The following is a 25,857-nucleotide window of genomic DNA, read 5'->3' as shown; positions in this document are numbered from 1 at the left end:
TTTTTCTGCTTGTTATATCAAAAAGGCAGAACGCTATAAGGACACAAATGCTCAAAAATGCGTGGCTGCTTTTTAAATCATTGCTAAACAAAAGTTGTCTAATTGACCATGTTAAATGTGACACAGTAATGATCTGCAAAATAAGAAGTCTTCAGCAAGATGTGTTAGAGGAAGATGAGCATACAGCAAAAATACAATATTGTTCATAGCGTTTTGGAAAATACTATTTCAGAAAAGCAATATGCATGCATTGAAAACATTGCTGTGCATGCAACAAATGGTTTAACTGGTGTTATGGTTCTAACCTAAACACACACAAAGGCAAGGGAAATGTATTAAAGCTGCCAAAATCTTTAAAATTCTTTTTGAAGCTGTGCAAGGCTGTGCTTTCTTTAGGTCTCTCAGGCTAAACAGAGTTGGACCTGGTTAGTACTTGGATGGGAGATACTGGCTGATGTTGCTGATACAGATGAATATCAGTAGCCCTCTGAGTCAGTAAGGAACAAGTGCTCCAACACAGTATTAAAGAAAACTGTGCTAATGCTTTCTTGCAGATGAGAAATGAAACTGGGGTCCTGACTGATTAAAGATACCACTTTAATAAAAGCAGGGCTGTTGATCTTGGATTGGTCAAATTTATGTTGCTGTATTCTGCCCAATTAAATTTACCTGCATTTTCAACTGAATGTGATATTTTCAGTTCCTATCCTCAACAATTGGGTAGTGTTGTTTTGCATTATGTAGCTGCTGTGTTATACTGTAGAGGTGGTTGCATTTCATTGGTGTGAGAAGTGATTCCTTTATATGCTGCATAGTTTGTAAGATGCTTCGGCATGAAAGATGCTATGTTTGCCTAGAAATCTCCATGCATGTGCAGTATAATTGTCTACAGTACTGAGAGGGAGGCCTATATGTTCTAAGGAAGGTAAACAGAGATGGGTGAGGCAGGAATGACCTTGCCACAGAAAGTACTTGTTTTTGAATACACCTCTACCCCCAATATAACGTGACCTGATATAACACGAATTCGGCTATAACGTGGTAAAGCAGTACTCTGGCGTGGGCAGAGCTGCGCACTCCAGTGGATCAAAGCAAGTTCAATATAATGCAGTTCCCACCTATAATGCTGTAAGATTTTTTGGCTCTCAAGGACAGTGTTATATCGGGGTAGAGGTGTACTTTAGCTTGGGAACAATTTATCATATGCTGTCTCTTTAAAGTTTCACACAACCTTAAGAACCTTGTATCTAATGATATTTCATATTTAGGTGAAAGCAGCAAAGAGTCCTGTGGCACCTTATAGACTAACAGACGTTTTGGAGCATGAGCTTTCGTGGGTGAATATCCACTTCGTTGGATGCATATTTAGGTGGTATCTGTTGATGTTCAGAACATGTCCTACAGTACATAAACAGCTCTTCCACTTGTCGTCCTCCCCATATTTCTGCAGAGGTGATGCGAAATTATTAATAGTATGTGAGGCGCACATATTTTGAACCCATTCCCTGTAAAAATAAATAAATAAATATATATATATTTTACAGCGACTGGATAGCATAGTGGTTAAGAGCGCCACCCTTTGATACGGGAGACCGCCCTTTGATACGAGAGACCGGGGTTCAAATCCCGGTTGGTACCCAATTTTCCAGTAGGGGTCCTTGGGCAAAAGACCCCCTAACGCTTCACCTGACTACCTCAAATATGAGAGTGACACGAACTAAGAGAGTCATGCCGGCTCGGACGTCCCGGAATTACAAGGTCCGCCGCCAGAAGTTGAGGAAGCAGGAACAATCTGATGTTAAGTGCGGCCTACTGGAACCAACCATTCATGGATGAGACAAGTAGAACCGACATTGAATATATAGGAATCTACTGCAACAGTAGAACCAAATGAAAGGGGATATATGAAACGTATGCAGGGACTCTGGATTGACAAATAGACCTACATCCACCTTACTGACAAAACACTAGTCATACCAACCGCTTCACAACATAAAAGAGGAAGGCTGCTCTCAAGCTATAGAGAAATAGACCAACTCCACATTACAGTCCATCAGACCCAAGAGACACTGAACGAACAAAGTGGATGTGACAGCCCAGACCTGAAGCTGAAACTTCACTCACTGCGCACACGCCCTCTCAACCCTACATTCGCAGACAGAGGCAGCAGCTATATGAGGTTCAATAGCATCATTGGAAGCAACTTAAGGCTGGCAGTCAACTCCTGCAGAGACCGATTACCAAGCTCAAGTGCGAGAAAGTACTTATCAGATAGTATGTATAGAATTCGATGCCAACAATAAGAGTCGCTCATATGAACAACTCCTACTACCTACATAGGAGCTATGCAACCAATGAACTGGTATACGGCTACAGCCTCTGTAATTCTGGATAGAATGCTTGGGCCTCACAATCAGAAAGACAAACAAGTATGTACCCAATCTGGAAAATGAGGTGTTGGAGGATGAGATCAAGGCGACTCGGAGAGAATGTAAACTAGTCCCACCGATCCTATATCGTGGAAACTCAGAAGGGGTGTAGAGATTAAGGATAAGACGCACGGCCTACTGAAAAAATACAAAGGACCTGACTCCATCTGAAGCCCTACGACTGCTAAACAAAGGCTCACAGCCACTAGCTACCAGGGTAGCGAGATACACTAGAGAGCAGAGGCCAAAAAAGTAAATGCCCTTTCTCCAAAGAACGCATCCAAGGTGTACTCCAACTGCAGTGCAGCAACAACAACACAGAGTCCACCAGCAGCAGAAACTGAACAGTACCCGGAAGAAACATATGGAGAAAGAGAAGACTCATACACACAGTGCAAAGTGGCTGCCAGGACCTGAGAACAGAGCACATGCAACTCTCCCAGACAGAAACAGTACCACCCACAGTTAGAAGCATCCAGCAGCGGCGCGGGTCAACAAACATGAAATTGCTGGACAGCCACCTGACAAGACATGATCCAGCTACTTACTGGCTTAAAGAACTAACAGCAGTGCATGAAACGCCTAGCATCAACACAGATTGAACAGCTGCTACACAGGCCTCCACCCAAACTGGCTACGACACACCGGAAGGACAGTTGCTGATATATCGGTGGGGTCACCCATGAAAGACCTCTGCAAGGGGAAAGAACTGTCCAACTACCTCAATAACCGCCTCCCACAACTGGAAAGTCTATCAGGATCGAATAGCTGCCAAGCTACCAGGAGCCACGTGGCCAGTACATGAGGCACAGCTCAGAAAGGGCCATTGGGAACAACACCAAGAGGCTCAAAACAAACCAGTTTGCTCATAGATAGAGCAGTCGCCCAAGATCAAGGTCTAGACAGCCAATCTGAGCACAGCCGGATTGACTAGCAGGAAAGCTAACGAACTCAAATGCCGACATGTGGATCTGTGACTGTGTGGCGTTATAACAAAGTCAACAGGACGCTAAGGACCTTCCTCAAGAACTCAATGGGACTTATGGAAGACAAACACTAGAAGTCAACTCAGGCAGCTTGCACAAGTGATCGCCGCCATCAGAGTGGCACATTACAAGGTGAATGCAACTGTCCCGCTGCTGTCTCTGCATAGGTTAAAACCCCCTCAGCCAGATAATCTACAGGACTGGATACGGGGTACAGTTCAGGAGTGGAACTACCATCAGCCACTCCTCTACATGGAATGACATCAAAGCTGTATGCTAAGAATGAACACGAGACATCGACTCACTAATCCACCCTGAGCGGATCTACAGTGAGGATATCGCGGATGTCATTCGGACTGGAGAAAGTGTGGCCGGATGGTAGTGAAGCAGAGGGCAAGGTGTCAAGACTGATGGGATGGAACATACCCAAGTGGGCCACTAGGCAGACATTACAGACAGCTACAAGATACCCTTGGCCGTCCCACAGTTACATGGAAACCATGATGAGGAGGCAAGGAAGACAGCAACATCAAGTATCACCAAAGGATAGACAGGTCCTGAGAGCAGCTCAGTGGGAAGACAAGAATCCACGCCATCACGGATACGCCCTGCCAGTCATAGATACCCTGCCGGTTAGTGAGCTGGCCAAGGAGGAACATGAGAGGCTGCCGATGTGAAACCGAAGCTCCTCCACAATGCACGGTATTGGTTCTCCCCCAAGTCCAACACCCGAGGACTGATATACCAGCCCGGAAAGAAGGTGGGGCGGGGCTTGGTGAGCCATCAAAGCACGTCCCTGGATGAAATCCCGGACATCCAGGAGTACATCAGTAAGATGGCCCCAAAGATGAGCTGCTGAGAGAATGCCTGGAGGCAGCAGCAGACATGGAGGAAGACCAAGCAGAAGAAGTGTCATGGCAAGACAAGACCTGCATGGGATGTACCATCGACAGATAGCTGAGGTGGCTGACATTGGAAATCCTACCAGTGGCTGGAAAGGGCTGGACTCAAAGACAGCACTGTGAGGCACTGATCATAGCAACACAGGAACAGGCACTGAGCACCAGATCCATTGAAGCAGGGGTCTACCACACTAGAGAGGACCAAGGTGCAGACTGTGCAGAGAGGCCTCCGAGACAGTCCAACACATAGTGGAGGATGTAAGATGCAGGCAGAACAGCATACACTGAACGGCACAACCAAGTGGCTGGCATTGTGTACAGGAACATCTGCACAGCGTATGGGCTAGACCCTCAAGACCAGATGGGAGATTCCCACAGAAGTTGTGGAGAATAGCAGGGCTAAGATTCTGTGGGACTTCCAGATCCAGACGGACAGGCAGGTTAACTGCCAATCAACCAGACATCGTGGTAATAGACAAGGAGAGAAGACAGCGGTGGTAATAGATATAAGCAGGCAAGTGACAGCAACATCAGGAAGAAGGAATATGAGAAGCTGAGAAGTACCAGGGCCTGAAAGAGGAACTAGAGAAGATGTGGAAAGTGAGGCCAAAGTGGTCCCAGTGGTGGTAGGAGCACTCGGGGCTGTGACTCTAAGCTGGGGTGAGTGGCTCCAACAGATCCCAGGAACAACATCAGAGCTCTCTGTCCAGAAGAGTGCAAGTGTCAGGAACAGCTAAGATACTGCACAGAACCCTCAAACTCCCAGGCCTCTGGTAGAGGACCCGAGGTTGAGGAAGACACATACCACCATAGGGGTGAGAGGGAATTTTTTTTATTTTATATTAATATATATTTATATATATAATATTATATATAATATAAGCCCTGTTAGAATTTGTGGGCCTGGGGGGATGTGGGCACATGCCCCACCCCACACCTTGCCTCTGCGCAGAATGATAATGTTTTACATCCAGTGCAATCTCTTTGCACAGAGATAATGGCTACCAGGGAGAAGGACAGTCTAGCAGGGGTGGCAACTTGGCATGGGTGCCGAAGGTGGCATGGTGAAGCTGTTTTCAGTGGCACTCACATTGCCCAGGTCCTGGCCACTAGTCCAGGGGGCTCTAAGAAGCTTCATTTAAAATTAAATTAAAATGTAAACATTTTAAAAACCTTATTTACTTTTCATACAACAATTGTTTAGTTATATATTATAGACTTATAGAAAGACCTTCTAAAAACATTAAAATGTATTAGTGGCATGCAAAACCTTAAATAAGAGTGAATAAATGAAGACTCGGCATGCCACTTCTGAAAGGTTGCCAACCCCTGCAGTATAGAATCATACCCTTAACATTTAATATTTGAACCTCATTGTCTTCATCTGTAAAATGGGGTTAATGATATTTAGTACAGTATCACCCCAATATCACAAGGATGTTGTAAGATTAATTAATGAAAGCTGGCAAAGTGCTTTGAGACAGTTGAAGGCAAAGTGCTGAAGAAGCGCAAAATATTATCATCGTCCCCCTACAAAGGAATCTGTATTGTCTGAACACTCAGTTTCTTTTCTTTCACCCAGCAAGTCACCTTGCCCTGCTACCCATCACCTCCCCTTGCTGTTAAATGAAAGTAGAATTGTAGTTCCTACTGTGCATATTGCATTCAATGTGCTCCTCTGTAAGAGGCACAGCAGAAAAGGATGTGTGGATCTGGGTATTGTCTGTAGTATGCAGGAACTTTGGCTCCTTCTGTCTCTCCCACTCTCCTAATGGCTTCACAGAGACAAGAAGATTGAGATTTGTGGGACTATGCATCTGAGGGCTCTGGATGTGGAGGAACAAGCATCTAATACAACCCTCTGGGGTTCACTCTGAGAGGAGATACACCTTTGCAAATCCATTGTATTTAAATTGCACCCTTGGTGACACCTGTGCAGTTCCATTGTCTTCAGTGGATTTACCCCAGTGTAACTCACTGCAATTTTGTAAACGGTTCTTTTGATGATGCCCTAGGAGTTAAAGGTTCCACTTCATTCTCAGTGAGCTGTCCAGGACTTTACAGGAGTAAAACCTCATTTTTGGTATTAAATAAGTAATCTGACTCTGAATACACACAAGGAACAAGTAAGAGGGTGCCAATGCTAATATTATATAGTCAATTTTCATAAACAGCCAAAACAAGTTTTAAAACTTCTGTTCTGCTTTAAAAAAAAAAGCTTTTGAAACAGGGGAGCTATGTGCTTGGACTCAGAAGAGCTTTGCTTGAGGGTTTTATTGCCTTCAGAGGGGAAGTAGGAGCAATGCACACATCTCACAGAAATGAACTTCTTTCCCATCTAATACTGGGGATGCATTTGCTGAACTTGAAACCTGGTAGTGTCGCTACATTTGCATTTTTTTTATTTTGGTGTGACATTTTTCAGAACACAGAGTTGCAATTTTCTTTCCCTTCTTATAAAGTTTTAAATCTATTTAAATATTCAGAACACTAAGCTCTTTATAAACCTTTGTGTGAATTGTACTTAATTTGGTTAAATGCATGTGAATAATTTTAAAGAGATATTAGATAAAAATCTTTTAAAACTCCTTCCTCATGTTACTGATTGCATCTTGGATGATCAAATCTAAAATAGATTTATAAATGAATTAATTATCATGTGCTCTGTTTATCTTTCATATTTTAAAGGCACATAACTTGAAATCTATTTTTTTGTCTTTTTTAAATGGATAATATGGTTTCACAAAACATACCTGCCCCTCTACAACTGTATCCATTTTTATGATTTTTACAGTCACTTTCCTGTTTTTTAATTCTCCTGTGTTACTGTGTGAAAACCCCACACAAATAGGAAAAGTTGACTAACCTTATCTATCTTTAGAAAATGTGATTTTCCGAGAGAGAGAGAGAGTTGTAGCGAAGCAACATCTCACCGGTATGGTGCCTCCTGCTTGTCATCCTGGGAATTAGCTGTTCACCAGCTTCAGAGTGCCCCTGTTGGGTCTGATGTCTCACCTGCCGCTGGCCCCATGTCCCTCTCGGACCCTGGTGCCCTTTATCGTGGGTTGCTGCCCCAGCAGTATCCCACCATGCTCTGGGTCTCCCCTCCCAGGGGAACTCTCAACCTTCTATCCCCACCTTGCCTCAGTGGCTACTGCCAGTCATCATCTAGCCCCCGCTCACTGGGGCAGACTGCAGTCTGTAAACCACTCATCCCTGGAAAGGGTGAGGTTGGTCCTGCTGCTTTTGCCTAATCCCAGGTTGCACCTTTGCAACCCCAGTACCTGTTTTAGGCCTTTACCAAGGCCTGCAGCCTGGGGAGTTGTCAGGCTGGAGCTCCCCAGCTTCTCCTCCCTTTCCCCAGGACTGCTCTGTCCCAAGTACCCTTCTCTCCCAGGCAGCCAGATCCTTCTCTCTCAAAAGCTAGAGAGAGGCTGACTTAGTGTCTGGCTGAGCCCTTATAAGAAGGCCAGGTGTGGCCTAATTTGGGCGTGTCCTCAGATGCAGCCACACCCAATCAGCCCACCTTTCTCAGAAGCAGGTTTACTGCCCTGCTACAATGTGTATGAGAGAGAAAGAGATACCAACCCCCTTAGCACAGTTCTTTGGCACCTGAGAAGGGAGAAGATCAGAGGACTTGGCTGTGGGTGCTGAGTGGTCATGGTGACCTGTGATACACAGGAGGTCTGACTAAATGATCTAGCTATCTCTTCTGGCTTTAAACTCTGACTGCAAGAAGCTCATTATGGACCAAGATATTCAGATCTTACTTATTTGTGATACGTTTGTACGCTATAGTGATGATCTCTATAGAAAGTCCTTAGAGCCAGAAAGAGAGAGAGAGAGACACCTACCACTGTTGCTAATTCACAATTTTATCACAAATCTTGTGGTGTTTGATGTTTCTCTTAAAGCCCCACCTCCAGGAGTCATGTGATTACATTAGAATCCAGTTTTCATTTTTAAAAAAAAGTTTCCAGCTCTCATGGTTGTTAAGAAAAGCTTGAAAATATGAACCCTAAATGCTCCAAAACCAGAAAAAACTCCAGATTTACAATTTTATAAAATCTTATGATTTTTAAGCCAATCTCATGATTGTTTGGCACTTAACTCATGATTTTTGAATACTTGAGGTTGGCAATACTGCTATACAAAAGTGTTTTCAAATGCATAGAGTCAACAAATTGGGAGGAAATGGAGGAATTTTTATTTATGTCTTTGTTATAGTAATCTTAGCTATTTCCTTTAACAGTACTACTGAACATATTTTCAGAGAAAAGTGTAACTTTATTTTTGTTAAGTTGATGGCATTCGTTTAACACTGCCTGCACAATGAAGCTCTTCAGGTCCATTGTGAACTTCTCTTTTGGCTTTTCCAGTGTTGCAGTATTTGCTTTCCAAATGTCTGAGGGGCATGTTTAGTTAGAAAAACTGCCATGAAAATGTTTTTATTACAGTTCATTGAAAAACAGCAAATGCTTTTTAAAAAATGGTGTAATTGAAATTCAAAAATAAAATAAAACAAAATGTCAGCCAAAGCTACTGTTTTTGTAGAATAGCTTCAATGTACAGTATGATGGGGTGTGAACCCTGCACTGTAGCAAAGGGGTTAATTGGAGCTAGAGAGCAATTAATGCTCTTGGTTGTGCCTGCGGGAGGTGGAAGTGGGACACAATCAAATAGTATTAGCCCAGCTGGGGAGGAGCTGGTTGACTAATAAAGAAAGAATGTCAGGGTCGGAAGATGGAGGCTCGGGGGAGAGTAAGCCTTAGGATCTTCTCCTGAGACAGGAGCTCTGGCAAAGGGCTAGTAGAGAAACACGGACATGGGGAAAGGCAGACAGGAACTGGGTCTTGTTACCTGTTCTTGGAACCAGCCAGGAAATAACCACAGACAAAGGGTGAACTTGAGCAGTACTGAGGGTTGATTTATTGCTTCCCTTATTTGTGCAGTTATACTCAGACACACAACTCATTCATGCTGGCAGGCTGCAGGCGCGGGTGTTGGTTTCATTTTTGCAGCTGGGTGGGCTGGCTAGGCTACAATTGCCTGGAGATCAACCTAAGGCAGCGAGAGTCCCCAGAGTCCCTTCGGATCCATGGGAGGGCTCCACTGCTTCCAGTCCAGTCCCAAGTTTAGCGTGGTGTTACATTTCCTTGTTGGGGACCTCGACCTGGCTGCCTGTCTCGAGATTTATACCTTCACCTAGGTAATACCATTGTTCCAGAAAAGGCGATATTTGCTTCTTTGCTTTGCTATTGGCTGTCACTCACACTATTTCACTCATTCCTTATGTTAATTGATTACATGTTCATAAGCGTGAATACAGTTGGCAATATAGAGCAATGTAGCTTTAAGCAAGCATCTAACATCACTGGGGACTTCTGCTGCTTGTGGCTTGGTAACAGCATAACAGGAAACTGTGCAAACTGCCCTTGAAAGGTAAACTGTGCAGGCTGCACTCAAAAGAGCAAATGAAGGTGGGCAGGCATGTGTCTGGCTACAGGTCTCTAGAGTGAAAGCCCTGAGAGGCGCTGCTCTATACAAGAGTGGCAAAGAACACTGCAGAGCCCAGACAAGGGTGAAGAGCCGCAAGAAGGGACTGGGGAAAGGGGCTGGAGATAGGCTGAAAGAGGAAATGTTCCAGGGAGGCAGCAAAGAGTCTGAGGAAGTAAACCTTAGTTGTTTTTTCTGTGGTCCCTGGGCTAGAACCCGGAGGGGTGATGGTGTGGGGGACAGGGCCTGGGTTCCCCTACCGGACCACCAAGGAAAATGGTCTGAAAACTCTCTGATAGAAGGGGCATAAGGACAACTGAGCCCCGTCAGGCCAAAGACCTGATGTGAAGTTGTTGGATTATTGTTTGGTGGGAGTCCATCTTACCCCAAAAGAGAAGTGGGGAGACTATATATGACTTGACCATAGTGTTGCCACCTTTCTAATGTCTGGTAACTGGATCCCCGAAGCCCTGCTCTGCTTCTTCCCACACCCCCCACAAGGCCCCATCCCCTGCCCCACCTCTCCCCCCCCCCAAGGCTGCGCCTCCGTTACTCACTTCTCTCACTCCCTCCCCCTGTCACTTGCTGGTTTGTCTCAAGGAGCCTGCCTGCAGGTAGGAGGTGGCTCCGGCTGAGCAGGAACTGGTGTGGGTTAATGACCTGGTGCCTTCCCTTGCCCTGGGATAATTGGACTTTTGGTTTGGGTGCCATTTAGGGTTGTCAGGTCCTCGAAAACCAGGCATCTGGCAACCCTACATGCATCCAGACACAGAAGCCAAAAAAAACCAGACTGTCTGATTGAAAACCGGTCCGGTGGCAACCCTACTTGGCTGGAGGGCCAGAGTGCCTTTTGGCAGGGGGCACCTGAGCAGAAAATGCTGCTGTCACCACTGGGGGGCACACCCTACTATAGCCACTAGGTGGCACATTCTTCTACATGCACAAAGTTCTGTGCCACAGGTGTGTCATATGCCTCTCAGAGGTCCTACCCTCAGCAGCTTGCAGACTGAAGGCATGATTGGTTTTAAAACAGTGAGGACAGGAAAGTGTTGTGTGGTCATGTGGCTTCACAGACAGTATGTTCACGAAGCTTTGGAGGTGAAGAGAGCAAGGGGTTGGTGAACAAAGCTGTTCCAACCAGTTGTTCAAAAAAGGCATGAAAGGGGGATGGACAAAAGAAACAAAGGGACACATTCAGAACTGATATGTTGTTAAGTCAGCGTAATTCACTTGGATGAAGGTACTGTATGTACACTGGCATAATTTGTACATTCACTTCATTTAAATAAAGTCATTTGAATGGCCACTTACCTCATCTCTGAATTTGATTCAGTGGGTACCTTAATGAGAGAGTTTTGGGCAGAGTGGGTCTTGTAGGGAACTCCCATCAGGTTTTATAAAATGAGTTCTTTGTTTAATAGTATCACAACACAATTTTGAGCCTAAATTATATCAATTTTGAGCTAAACTACAGATTGTAATATAAAGACTTCAAGCCTAATCCTGCAGTTATTACTCGTGAGTTGTCCATACGGCCCCAGTCCTGCAAAGAATTAAGCATGTGCTTAACTTTATGCCCTGTGAGTAGCCCCACTGAGTTTAATAAAACTACATACAGTGCAAAGTAAATGGTGTGCATAAGTCTTTGTAGGACTGGGGCCTCTGTGAGTAAATCGATTTGAAGGCACTGGAACATCTCCTGTGAGTACGAGTTTGAAGGTGCGGGCCCACATTTGTACAACTTGAGTCTACCTGGAGTCTAATGAGGGAATAATTGAATGTTCTTCAGTTCGTATAAATCTTTCGCCTTTTACTAAAGATTTCCGTGGAGGGGAACGTTTATGAATGGGCTTGACATTATTTCCACTGAGAGAGGCTGGTACCTGTTTTTACTTTAAAAATCAGTTTTCAACTCAGTCTTTAATAGTTTTCCTGCATGTTGACTTCTAGTCTCCAGAAAGTTCCCTCACCCCACTAGTTTAATGTGGTGTTAGACAACCCTTGATAAAAGATGACCCCTTTAAATGTTAAAGCTAATGTGCACATTAGGCAAGTTTTTTTAAATTACCACAAGAATTTTTAGTAAGAAATGAAGTCCATCTGAGTTACAGAGCATTAGGGAAAGTGTGCTTATGTAAGCACAGTTTCCTATGTATATCAGAATAAGTTGTGGCTTAGTTTTCCACATAATGATATATTTGCCAGTAGAAGTATTATGAGTGTTTTGTTTCTTCAGTTGTTTAGTCAGAAACCTAAGTATTCTTTCTGTATTTTTTCTTATTTTAAACATCCCTGAAGTTGTCATCTCTTACATAGGTTTATATGTTACAATAGTGATGAAGGGGTAGTGTTTTGAAAAGCCATTTCAGATTTAATATACCCGTTCAGTCACTTCAGCATATAATAGGATTTTCTAAGGAAGTCCACATTTTCAAAGAATTTTAATTTTGCTTATATTTCAAATGGAGTTATCTGAATCTTAACACTCATTTTGCATCAAAGGGGGAGTTTCATTATTGGAAGATTGCCTTGTTTAGTTTTCTTCTAGCCTCGTTTATGAAAGGAAGGTGTCTGATCCTCCTTCCATTGAAGTCAATGGCATACCTACTATCAACTTCAGTAGAATCAGGATCAGGACCTAACACACAGTGTTTTGTGTGGTGTGAAATACTTCTCAGCCTAATGTCTCACCCTGCACTGATGTGTGGTTTAATGCTTCCATTATCTGAGAGGTGAGGTTGTTTTATAAAAACTGAACAGCTTGCAGGCTATTCCACTTACAAAATGTTATAGTTAATTTTTAGAGGGTCTGTCTACACAGCAGTTAAGCAGGTAGCCCATGTCAGCTGACTCAGGCTCGTGGGGTTCATGTTGTGGGGCTGTAAAATTGTGATGTAGACATTAGAGCTTTTGGATTCTGTGAGCTCTAGCCCAAACCAAACGTGTACACTACAGTTTTACAGCCCCACAACCTGAGCCCCGAAACCCCAAGTCAGCTGACTGGGGCCACCCATGGGAGCTTAGTTGCTGAGTAGACATACTCAAAGTGGCCAAAAATTAGTAAACTTCATTATTTCTGACCCACGTAGTTGTTGACTTATGGCTTGGAGTCATTTCCATTCAAATGGCTTGCTCTCTCAGTCCAGGCTGCCTTCTAAGGACCAAAGCCTGGACCTTGTGCATCCCAGATGAATAATCAGAGTTGCAAGCTTGGTGACCACTGGGACCTAGGTGGATCCTGAGGAGAGAATCTTAGTACCTACATAGGCACTCATGTCTTCCTAAGACTCCAACCTACCCAGCACCATGGCATACTTTATGGGAAGAACACAAGCTTAATATGGATTTGCTCTGGCTGTCATCCAGAGCTGGAGAAATAGTCAGGTATTTTGTGGCTAGAGCAACTGTGGCAGAGTGGACTAGGTCTAGAGGCCCCCTGCTGGAGGCCTCTCTGACCTATGTCACTCTGCCCCAGAATAGAGCAGCAAGAAGTCCTCCAAGCAACCTAGAGTGGCAACAGAGGAGTGGCCAATCAGAGGGGCTGCTGGAGTGATAAGAGACCAGAAGGGCCAGATAAAAGGCAAACAGCAGAGCAGAGCCTTCAGTTTCTGCATGGAGCTTGATGAGGGAGGACCGGGTGGCTGGCTAGATGAACAGCAGGACCACGGACAGCTCACTTTAGAGAGCTCACCAGACAGAACTGAGCCCAGAGAAGGCTTCCAAAGACCTGGTGACTGGCTGGGTGAAGGAGCAGCAGGACCACAAAAAGGTCAATGTGGGCAGGCTGAGCCCAGGGGACTAAGCACTGAGATGGGTCCTGCTGGTCTGGCTGTAGCCTGAGCCAAGGGAGGGCTGCTGAAAAGACACCAGCTGAGGGTACTGAGATGGGACCCGGCTGGGAGGTTGAAGAAGGTGGTGTCTCTCGGAAGAAGCGTAAGAGATATGGCCCCATACCAGGGCTGAAATAAGAACTCAGGACTACATACCCTGGAACGGGGGACAGTGTACGCAGCTCAGCTGGAGGGCTGAGTCGCTGAAGACCCATCAAGAAAACCGTTGGCCGGGGGATGCTCGCAAGAGGCAGGTGCCACCCTAATATAAGGACTAAAACCAAAAGCAGGCTGACACCCAACCAACCAAAGAAAGGAGTGCCTGAGAGAGATGGGTGCTGCCACCCAAAAAGACTGATCACAAGCATTTTGGCCACAGAAAAGGGGGTGCTTATGAGAGCGGGTGCTGACCCCATTACAAAAACAATAGATTAAAAATATTGTAATAAATCACAATGTTTATAAAATGAACAAAAGTTCTTCAAGTGATTGCTCATATCAATTCCAATTAGGTGCGTGGAGTCCCCTGGAGTAGTGCCTCCATAGCATTCTATATATGACTCTGCCTCCTCAGATCCTTCTTACCGCCAATGACAGTCATTGGAACTGTGGCGTCTTGCTGAGCAAACTCTCCACATTTCTCTAGCTTCTACTGAATTTAGTGTTTGATTTCATTAGTTAGTGTAGTGTTAATAATTCGCTGTCGGGGTGGCTCCAACCCAAATGCACTTTCCCGGGGAACTCAGGGCATGCCTAAATCCAAGGGATTCAAGCACTGCAACAAGCCTATGCCGATGGGCAACTCTCATGACGCTTGCTTAAAGTGTCTGGGGGAAACACATCAGGCGGATAAGTGCAGGATTTGCAAAGGATTTCACCCCAGAATGAAGGAGGAGCGGAACTTTAGACTGAAGCAGTTCCTCATGGAGGCAGCACTTAGGCTGAAACCAGCAGCGGCGTGGCAGGGCCTGGTATTGAGTGCATAAGTGCGTAGTGCCCTAGCAGCAGTGGAGATGGCATCGTGGAAGGATGTGGAAACAGTCAGTGATGACTCTGCAGTGATCCCATTCCCTGGGTCAGAAGCAGCACCGGAAACAAAGGAGGGACCTATCCTATTGGAACTGGCTAGTGGGGCATGTCCAAGGGAGGGGCCCCCAGTGCCAAAAACTTTGGAGCCTGCACCATTGACTTCGGTCCCGCAAAGGGGGCTGTTGAGTCTGGTGCAATTGGACTCACTGTTTCAGGTGGTGGAGGAGGTGCAACTGCATTCCATCCCACACACATTTGAGGCCATGAAAGACCTCATAGACATGGCTGCACTGTGGTCCCCAGCCCTTTGTGCCAAGCCTCCAGTGCCACAGCGTGCGGCATCGTCCCGGGGAAAGTCTGCAATGTTCTGCCCCTCAGCGCCACCTGAGACAAGATACCACTCAGAGTTTTGGAGTGGGCGCGATGCAAGCTGGCACGGGGCAAACCAGACAGGGGTGTGGCACCATGGCCCACACAGTGACCTGGGCCAATGTAGGGCCATTTTGGACCCCTTGGGTTTACCACGAGGCCCAGGACACTCAGTCCAGGGGCTCCCTTTCGGCGGAGTCCAAGGCGAGGGTCCCGGAGGCAGCAGCCAGCTATCTCACTCCGAGGGGTATGGAGGAGTTACCAGCCCTACCACCTTCCCTGGAATCCGCCCTTGTTCCTGAGTCTGATCCTGAGGTGGCTGACAGGAGGTACCAGAGGACCAGGAAGGTCAGGAGGACCCAGTTCCCCTCCCTGTCTTCCTCCCCGTATGAGGCTGTGGTGAGTATCTCCACCTCCGAGCCTCCCCTTATAGTGGTGCCCACCAGGAACTCCTACGCAGCGTGGCACAAAATATGAACCTGCAGGCCGAGGAGGTGGTAAAGTCCGAGGACCGTATGGTGGCTGTCCTAGCATCAGAGGGATCATCTAGGTGCTCTACCACTCATCAAAACTATCCAGGTCAATGCAAAGCCCATTTATCAGACTCTGGCCTCCATCCCTCCCACTGCCAAGAGGATGGAGAGGAAATATTTTGTTCCCTCTAAAGGGTACAAATACCTATTCACACCCCGCAGCCCTGTTCTCTGGTGGTGGCTGCAGTGAATGAGAAGGAGAGGAGGGGACAGCAAGCTCCAGTGCCTAAGTCCAAGGATGCCAAGCACCTGGATTTATTTGGATATAAAGTATACTTCGCAGGGGACTTGCAACTGAGGATTGCCAATCAGCAGGCAATCCTGAGTAGATACAACTTCAACTCCTGGAACTCAATGCTGAAGTTTAGGGAATTCTTACCAGCAGAGTCCAAAGAGGAGTTTGGGGCTATTGTCGAGGAGGGCAAGGCAGTGGCATGGACCTCTTTATAGACCTCACTGGATGCTGTGGACTCAGCGATGCACACCTTGTCCTTAGCAATTGCCATGAGGCGTAGCTCATGGCTGCAGGCCTTGGGGCTCCCACCGAAGGTTCAGCAAACTATGCAGCACCTGCCTTTCGATGGGATGGGGCTGTTTCCTGAACAGACGGACTCCAGGTGGCAAAGCCTAAAGGATTCCAGGGCTACAATGAAATCCTTGGGTATGCACACCCCGGCAACCCAAAGAAAGCCCTGTAAGCCCCAACCGCAGCAACAGCAGTCATATCTGCCTCGGCCGAGGCAGGATCGCTACAGATAGCAGGGGCAGAAATGACAGGTGCAAGCCCACCCATCCTCAGTCTGGGCAGGGACAGGGCCCGACTAAACCTTCATCAGGCTCAAAGCAGTCATTTTGAAGGTGTGCCTGAGGATGGAGCACCTGTCTCAGCACTGGATCCTTCCCTGTGTTTTCTGAACCATCTATCCCTCTTCTACTGTGCTCGGTCCCAAAAACATCAGACCGCTGGGTTCTTCACATGGTAGAAGTGAGATATTCTCTCCAATTCTGCTCCTCCCCTCTCTCTCACCCCCTTTCCCTGTCCCTCTTCAGGGACTTTTCTCACGAGCAACTCCTTGTCCAGGAGGTGCAGCCGCTCCTCACCATGGTAGGGGTGGAGGAGGTTCCTCAGGAGCTATGGGGAAAGGGATTCTATTCTCGTTATTTCCTAATCCCCAAGGCAAAGGCGGGTCTCTGACCCATTTTAGACCTGTGAAGACTCAATGAATTCATGATGAAGTTGAAGTTCTGTATGGTCTCTCTGAGCACAATTATCCCTTCCCTGGATCTGGAAGACTGGTACTCCGCCCTCGACATGAAAGACACATACTTTCACATAGCCATTTGGCCCGCGCACAGGTGATTTCTAAGGCTTGTGGTCGACCCCAAACACTGTCAGTTCACAGTCCTCCCATTTGGTCTGTTGACAGCCCCCTGAGTTATCACGAAGTGCATGTCAGTCGTAGCAGCCTTTCTTTGCAAGAGACAGGTGCAGGTATGCCCCAACCTCGATGAGTGGCTGCTCAGGGGACACACCAGGGAGCAGGTGGAATCTCAGGTCTAGTTTGTCAGATCCACTTTCGAGAGACCTAGCCTTCTCAACGTGAACAAGTCAACCTCCGACCTAGAGAATAGAGTTCATTGGAGCAGTGCTGGACTTGGTGCAGGCAAGAGCGTTTCTGCCAGAGACACAATTTTAAACCATGAGACACACCATTCAAGGCCACAAGCGATTCCCAACCACTACTGCAAGGGGTTGCCTACATCTCCTTGGCCACATGGAAGCCTGCACTTATGTGGTCCAGCATGCCAGGCTGAGGTTCAGACCCCTGCAAGTGTGGCTTGCATCGGCCTTTCTCCTGGGATGCGACAACCTGGGCTTAGTAGTGGCAATACTACAGCACATACCTGAGTCCCTCCAATGGTGGCTCGACCCTCAGATGGTGTGTGAAGGAGTCCCCTTCCACAGCCCTCCTTGTCCCTGGTAATGGACGCATTAGCTCTGGGATGTGGTGCACATTTGGGAGATCTACAAACGCAGGGACTATGGTCTCAGAATAAGTTCTCCCTTCATATCAACATCAAAACGGTGCAGCTAGCATGCCAAACTTTTCAGGCCCAGCTGCAAGGCCAGTGCATGGCAGTGAAGATGGACAACACCACTGCTATGTTTTACATCAAGAAGCGGGGGGAGCCTGTTCCTCCCCACTGCGTTGAGAAGCCCTTGGGCTCTGGGAGTTCTGCATAGGATGCTTCCAGGTGAATGGAGAGAGCTATCTCCCAGGGGCTCAGAGAAACCTGGCAGCCCACCTCAGCAGATCGTTCCACAATCACGAGTGGTCTCTCCGTCCAGATGTTATACCGCCCCATCTTCCAAAGGTGGGGTTTTTTCCCAGGTCCACCTGTTTGCCACCCACATCAACAGGAATTGCCTGATGTTCTGCTTCTTCCAGAATCACAGCCCGGGCTCTGTCATGGACATGTTTCTGCTACCCTGGGAAGGCTGCCTGTTGTACGGCCTTTCCCCTGTTCCCTCTGGTGCATAAGGTTCTTCTCAAGGTCCACAGGGACAGAGCTGAGGTAAGCCTGGTGGCTCAGATGTGGCCTCGACAACATTGATACACCACACTCCTGGAACTGTCAGTGGACACCTTGATTGCTGATCATGGTCACCTGCTCCACTCAGACCTCAAGTCTCTCCATCTCACAGCTTGGAAGCTTCATGGTTAAACCCTGTGGAACTTCTGTGCTCAGAACCTATAAGAGAAGTCTTACTTGGCAGCAGGAAATCATCCACCAGGGCCACTTATCTAGCTAAGTGGAAAAGGTTCACTTGCTGGTGTGCCCAGCATCACACACCTCCAGTCCAGATGCCTTTACCACTCATCCTAGAGTACCTCCTACACCTAAAACAACAAGGCCTGGCAGCATTATCCATCAAGGTACACTTCGCTGCCATTTCGGCCTTCCACCCAGGAGTGTCTGGCACTCAGTATTTGCCAATCCCATGGTGGGACGTTTTCTCAAAGGCCTGGAACACCTCAATTCCCAGTTTAGACAGCCAGTTCCTGTGTGGTACATTAACTGGTCCTTTCCAAAATAATGGGGTCCCCGTTTGAACTGCTAACAACTTGCTCCCTCCTCTATCTATCATAGAAGGTAGATTTTCTGGTTGCATTACCTCAGCAAGGAGGGTGTCTGAGTTGAAGGCCCTCACCGCTGACTCACCTTACATGATCTTCTACAGGGATAAGGTGCTGCAACTTAGGCCTCACCTGGTCTTTCTTCCTAAGGTTGTGTCATTTTTTCATATGAGTCAAGACATGTACCTGCCCGTTTTCTATCCTAAGCCTCATGCCAGTAACTGTGAGCAGAGGCTGCAATCTCTGGATGTTTGGCAGGCGCTAGCCTTCTACATCAAATGCACTAAGCCGTTCAGAAAGTTGAACCAGCTATTTGTAGTGGTGGCTGACTATATGAAAGGACTCCTGGTATCATCGCAAAGGATATATTCCTGGATGACTTCCTGCATCTGCATGTGCTACGAGTTGGCCAAAATCCCAGTCCCAACACTTATGACACACTCCATAAGGACACAGGCCTCATCGGTGGCATTCCTGGCCCAAGTACCGATCCAAGAAATTTGCAGGCCAGTGACTTAGTCCTCGGTGCATATGTTCACTTCTCATTAACGCCATCGTCCAGCATGACAGAGATGATGTAGCTTTTGTCAGAGCAGTGCTCCAATCAACAATTCCATAACTCGAACCCTACCACTTTGGAATGGTTACTCACCTTCCCGTAACTGCTGTTCTTTGAGATGTGTTGCTCATGTCCATTCCAAACCCACCCACCTTTCCCTCTGTCAGAGTAACCAGCAAGAAAGAACTGAGGAGGCGCCAGGTCGGTAGGGTCATATATAGAGCGCTATGGAGGCAACACTCCAGGGGGCTCCACAGCTGACCCGATGGGTGCTTCTAGGAGAAAAACTTTCTGATGACTGTGCATGCGGCGCACACACACCTATTGGAATGGACATGAGCAACACATCTCAAAGAACAACGGTTATGAGAAGGTGAGTAACCATTCTTTTCCCTTGTCTCCCTTTTTTTCCCACCCTCTTTCTATTTTCTTTTCTTCTTCTCTGCTTTTCCTTTCCTATCTTGATACATATTTTCTTTAGGTTATTTCCTTGTCTCTGTTTTCTTCCAGCCTAATTTTCAGATTTTTTTTCTTCCTTTAAGTTTAAATTCATTCTCACTAATACCCTCCCACCTCCCAGCTTTTTTTTACTGTAAGTGATTTCTCTCTTCTTTCTTCCCCAGTAAAAATGCTGGTTATCAGCAAGTCAGAGGATAAGGGGCTGGCATAGGGGAAGGCAGGGTGCTGCCTTTAGAGCTGGATGCTCGTCCAACGGCCACCACTCTCCGGCTGCCCAGCGTTGAAGTCAGTGCAGAAATAAGGGTGGCAATACCATGACACCCCTAAAATAACCTTGTGACTGCCCCTGCAGCTCTCTTTTGGGTCAGGACCCCCAAATTGAGAAATGGTGGTCTCCCCCATGAAATCTGTATAGTACAGAGTAAAAGCACACAAAAGACCAGATTTCATTGTTCATTATGCATTTTTCATGGCTGTGAATTTGGTAGGGCCCTAGGAATCTGTGAGGGTGTTACTCTCTAAATATGAGTGAGTTGGCAGCCTGTGACTTACTGAGTCGGCAGATGTTCCTCAGCAGATTGATCACTGTGAGAGACTGACTGGCTATACCAGCCAGAGACATCTCCCAGCTGACAGTCGCGATGGCCCCCCTATTCCTATGGCAGTTGGGAAGACACATGACCCATATGTTTAGCACTAGAGCTGGTCATGAAATTATTTTTTTAACCTGTGTAAAATTTTCAGTGAAAACAAACCCAAATAAATATTTTTGTCAAACCCTTGCCTCCATAAGGGGGTGTCCTAACTGTAAGGCGAATATGTCCCCTATTCTTTATAGGGTGTGCTACAGATGAATGACGGTGTTTCATTTTTTTACTAACTCCTATTATGGATATAACTGCATATATATATATATATATATATATATATATATATATATATAGGTAGTTTACCTGTCACAGAAACATATGCTCTTATTGCCCTATAAAACCTATCTTTTAGCTTTGTTTTATATAGGCTAACTGAATCTCTCAGGTAAATATTAGAAAGCTTGTATAGCTAGTATTACTTTTTGCTTTTTGTCTGTTGTTCTTTTACCTGAAAGCCTCAGTAAAATATATTTAAAAACATAAATAGCTGATTTGGTGTAAAAGATGAAACTACTAGAACAGCATTATATTCTTAATGTAATTTCCAGATTCTATAAATTGAGTTGTAGCATAGGGTTTGCAAACATAAATTAGTAATTATGCAGTATGACTATTTCTGCACTGTGATTTAAAGGAATTTATAAAATTAGTGCATGACCCCTGCTATACTTCAGCTGCATGATAAGCTATTGTCATCATTAAATAATGTGACATACGTTTGTCACATTTGATGGGTGTCGTGTGTTGGGAAAACACAGCTCATTCATTTGTTGCAGTAGCAGCCATGGAGGCTGCCCACAGGAGAGAGCTGGAGATAAAAGAGGAAACCTACAAAAGAGAGCAAGCAGCCATAGAAGCTGCGCACAGGAGGGAGCTGGAATTAGAACAGGCTAAGCAACAGAACCCAGCCAATCCTAACAACCCTTCGCCAGTTGTTGTTCCACATCCCAAGAAATTTCCCACCTACAAGGCAGGTGATGACCCTGAGGCCTTCTTAGAAAATTTTGAAAGAGCCTGCCTTGGGTACAGCATCTCATACAGCCAAAGGGAACAACAAGAAACTTCTTCGTTGGAGTTTAGCTCTCCAATTTTGATTTTGAAATTCAACACATTTCAGGGCTTCTAACAAAGGCTGATGCACTCTCCCGTGAGATTTCCCAGAATACACTGGTTAAAAAAATGTCCTTAAATGTGGATGATCTTGTAGTTTACATACTTAGTAGTATTATGTAAAGGGCATGTGTTGTTATCTGTTTATTTTAAAGTTCGAGAAAGAAAATCACTGCCATGAGGTTCCCCCCGTCTGCGATTTGGGGAGGTCATAAACAGATAGCTAAGAGTTAATGTCTATTTCACCTGCAAAGGGGTAACCAAACACCTGACCAGAGGACCAATCAGGAACCAGATTTTTCAAATCTCAGAGGAACTTCTGGGTGTGGGTCTTTGTGTGTCTGTTCTCTCGGCTCTGAGAGTGAACTGTCTCTCTCCAAGCTTTCTAATCTTCTGTTTCCAAGTGTAAGTACAAAGGTAGAAGACATATAGGTTTTTATATTGTTTTTGTATTACATATGTGTATTTGCTGGAATGTTTTAATGTATTCTTTTGGAAGGCTGTTTATTCATTTTGTTCTCTTAAGCAATAGCCCTGTATATTGTCATCTGAAGTTACAGAGCTTCTTTCCTTTTTCCTTTCTTTTTTAAAAGATTTCTTTTTAGAGAACCTGATGGATTTCTTTCTTGTTTCCTTTGCTTTATCCCAGGGAATTGGGATAACTCACTAGATCTGGAGGGGAGACGGGAGGGGGAGAGGTAGAATCTCCTCTCTATTTTCCTTGAATCTGTTTGCCTGCTGGGAAGGGGTATAGATTCAAAGAGTTTGGATCAGTAATCTTCAGGGTAGCCTGGAGAGAGGAGCCTGGGAGGGGTAAAAGGAGGGGGAATGGTTAATTCTCCTTTTTAAGAATCCAAGGGATTTGGGTTTGGGTCCCCAGAAGGTTTTGGGGGGACCAGTTTTGGGCACCAGAGTGTACCTCAGCACTGAATCTGCTTGGTGGCAAGGCTATCAGATCTAAATGGTAATTAAGCTTAGAGGATTTCATGCAGCACCCAAATTATTGGACCTACAAGTTAGAATTCGGAACAGAGATGCTATGCACCAGCATCTTACATTTTAATGGGTGGCAAACCATGACTTTCCCTTTTTCATCATACCAGCAAGATGAGACCTTTGCAATTCTTGCTCAAATAAACTCTCATTCCGTCACTAAACCCTGTGTGGACAATCTATTCTAGAATAAGAAGCCCCCTTTTTCTTTTTTTCTTCTTTTGGCTTTAAGCTTAAACACCTTTTTTGATGGGGGTCTGGGGTGCAACCTGGACTTTATGGACCAGCTGAGCCCTCTGTCCCATAACACCTGGGTATCTTTCTCACTCTGGCGATGTATGTCCAGCCACAAACTTGGCCAGGTACTCGCCTTACATTCAGACATCCCAAACAGGGACACAACCTCACGAGTTGACATGAATCCTTCCTTAGCCACCATGAAATAATAATATGAGAAAGGCTTCAGCCAATTTCCCCCCAGTTCCCACCCTTGGACCCAGAAAACTGTAACCACATCTTGGACTGGTTCAGAATCTAGCCAGTATAAAGTTTTTACCCCAGTCCTCCTCCCTCGATTGTGGAGAGGGAACATACACTAAACTGAGCTGCAAATTTCCCAGCACTTCATAAACACACTGTTTTAGATAAAATTAAACAATATTACTCCAAAAGATATGAGTTGTAGTGATTATAAGTAGGCAGGCAATAGGATCAGAGCTGATTACTTAAGAAACCAAAAAATATATTTAGCAGTTGAGTTTACAAAGTAAACAGGATTTGAATCAAGCAATGTCTCAACACCCTGACAGATGGTATCAAAAGGTCACAAAGATCTCAATACAGGGCTCGGACTGCCTTTCAGCTGGAAACTACCTTCCCAGTTCTAAGTTTTTGTCCTTCCAGATGTGTTTCCAGGTGTTGAGTGTAGGGGGAGTGAGGCCAATGATGATGCAACTTCTTTCTTCATAGTTTTCTTCAGCTGCTGAAAAGATCTTCCACTATGAGGTAGGTTAGCTCACATTGGTCACGGCAGTCTCCATAAGTCTGTGTCAGAGTTTCTAAATCTTTTTCCTTTTTAGTGCCCCCAACACATTACTATAAAAACTCCAGGGCCCGCAGGGAAGGAGAAGGACTCGGTTTTGTGCTGGGGCTGGGGCCGGGGTTCAGACATAGTTGTAGATTTGACGTTTTATTTTGGGTGGGCAGGTCCGCGGGGCCCGATGCCAGCTTACACAGTGGGTCTGTGGAGGGAGTGCCACTCCACCCCTGAGCACCTCAGCAGGCCACCTCCTCTGGAGGTTGTTGGTTGCCACCAAAAAATGTAAATCAAAGGTGTGGGGCTCAGCTCAGAAAGTTAAAAACAGCTCAGGGTGCAGTGAGAGCAATAGCTTGATACAGGGAGAGGGGTAGCTCAGGGGCACTAGTGGGCAGAGTGTAGCCCCTAGGTTGCAGGGAGGGAAGTAGTAGGGCTGTGTGGTGGGCAGGGGGTATCTTAGGTGACTGTGTGCAGATAGTCAGGTGCAGAGGGCTTATGCTAGGGGCCTGTGTAGGGTAGCGGGGTAAGCTCAGGGTCAGGGAATGGGGATAGCTAGAAGGCTGTTGTGTTGTGTGTGGGGTAACTAGAGGCTGTTTGTGGGCAGGGGTATGGCTCAGGGTGCACGAGGGGATTAGCTAGATGCTGTCGTGCGGGCAAGGGAGTAGCTGGGTATGTGTGGGAAAGGGAGTAGTGCAGGGTGCAGGGAAGGGGTCTTTGGTGGCAAGAGGGGGATCTTGGGCTGTGTGCTGGAGGGGGGTAGCTCAAGGGTGCAGGGGGGATAGCTAGGGGCTGTGTGCAGTCAGTGAGGGTAGCTCAGTGGTTCAGGAGGGGGGTATTTAGGGCTGTGGTGCGGAGGGCTCCCTGCGGTCCCTGTTCCCAAGGACTTCTGCAGCCGAAGCTGGCCGCCCCCTGCTCAGGTGGGTCTACCAGCTGCATGAACAAAGGAGGCTGGGAGCTGAGGAACAGCTCAACTCCTGCACCAGCAGCAGCAGGAGAGAGGGATGCAGGGCGGCCGCCTGCTCCATACACCGCAGAGCAGCAGCTGTCCAAAACTGCCCAGCTTCTGCTTCTGCCTCACCTCGACTGGGAGGCAGCGGAGAAAGGGAATGGAGTAGTGTGTGTGAGGAGCTGCCCCAGGATTGCCCTGCTCTTGCAGTGTAGTTTCGAGGGGGCACACCCTGTCGCTTACCATCTTTGTGCCCATTGGGACTCAGGGCTTCTGCCCCATGGAAACACTGGGACTCGGGGCTCTGTGATTCAGCCATGCTCCTGGTTTCCATTCCAGGGGCGCCAGGGATTGGGGCTTCAACCAGGGTCATGGGCCAGCCCCTGCGGAAGTGCAGGGCCTCAGGGCTCTAGGTTTAGCCAATGGCCCAGGGCTGGGTGGCCGTGACCACCCTGTTTGAGAAACGTGCTGATCCTGAAGAACCATACATGGTAGAGCTGAGTCACAGCTCAGTGGACCCTAGGAAGAAGTGGCGAAGCTGAAGAATGCCAAAAGGACAGAATGAACTATTATTAAACTGTTGAAACCAAGACACGGATCAGTAATGGCATAACCCGAGAAATCATGCCCTGAGTCGTTCAGAACCAAAGCCGATCAGCATGCATCAGACATCTCTACACGTTGGAAGATATATGAACCTGGATATGCCAATGTAAATCCCTAGAATGAACTGCCTTCCTTTCATACAAATGGACGTCTTGGATGCGTGGTCCTAGAGGACTGACACGGTACATTACAAGATGGAAAACCCAAAAATCGCGACCGAGGGGGAGATTGGAGCCCAGATGGGGAAGTGGCAGAAATCAAAGAACGAAAGTACTGTCAAGAGGAATGAAACCCGCAGACACATCTGACAATACCTAACAACCGAGGGCACCCCCAAAAACCGCACCTACCAACCCAAGGAGACGTCACAGACATCCCCTATCTTCCACCTCCCATCTCGTAACTCACCGACCAGTGACCAGTCAGCTGAAAGATGCTTTAAGTGTAATGAACTGAGACATATTAAGGCCACTGCCCAAAGAAACCCCACCGGGTGCAAGTCCTCACCATCACACAACGGACCCCAATGGCCCAGATGCCTCTCAAATCCCCTTGGAGCGAAGGAAATTTGAAGGATGGAAAAGGTATCGTGGAGAAGAAACAGGGCACAAGTGTCAGCTATCCACCAATCCTTTGTGGACCCCAACTCATCACCGCAAAGGCCACGTAACCATTTACCCCTTCATTCACAAGGCTGTAGACGCCTACAGCTTAAACTGCCTGTCCATACGATGATTGGTCAGGCATGTGGACTGGTTGCAGTCTATGACAATTCCATTCCCCA

At 46.6% G+C, this 25,857-nt stretch overlaps 1 protein-coding gene and 1 non-coding gene across 9 annotated transcripts in view; both read left to right on the top strand.

The window, feature by feature from the left end:
- HHAT (hedgehog acyltransferase) overlaps positions 1-25,857 on the top strand; it is a 406,300-nt gene that overhangs the window by 197,320 nt on the left and 183,123 nt on the right. The gene's annotated exons all lie outside the window — the stretch shown is intronic.
- On the top strand, positions 11,583-11,702 carry LOC116814986 (U5 spliceosomal RNA). The gene has a single exon (XR_004371389.1). It is a non-coding gene; the product is annotated as a U5 spliceosomal RNA (small nuclear RNA).

This window comes from Chelonoidis abingdonii, chromosome 3, assembly GCF_003597395.2.
Source record: "Chelonoidis abingdonii isolate Lonesome George chromosome 3, CheloAbing_2.0, whole genome shotgun sequence".
Taxonomy (NCBI): Eukaryota; Metazoa; Chordata; order Testudines; family Testudinidae; genus Chelonoidis; species Chelonoidis abingdonii.
This window is presented reverse-complemented; position numbering and strand designations above follow the sequence as displayed.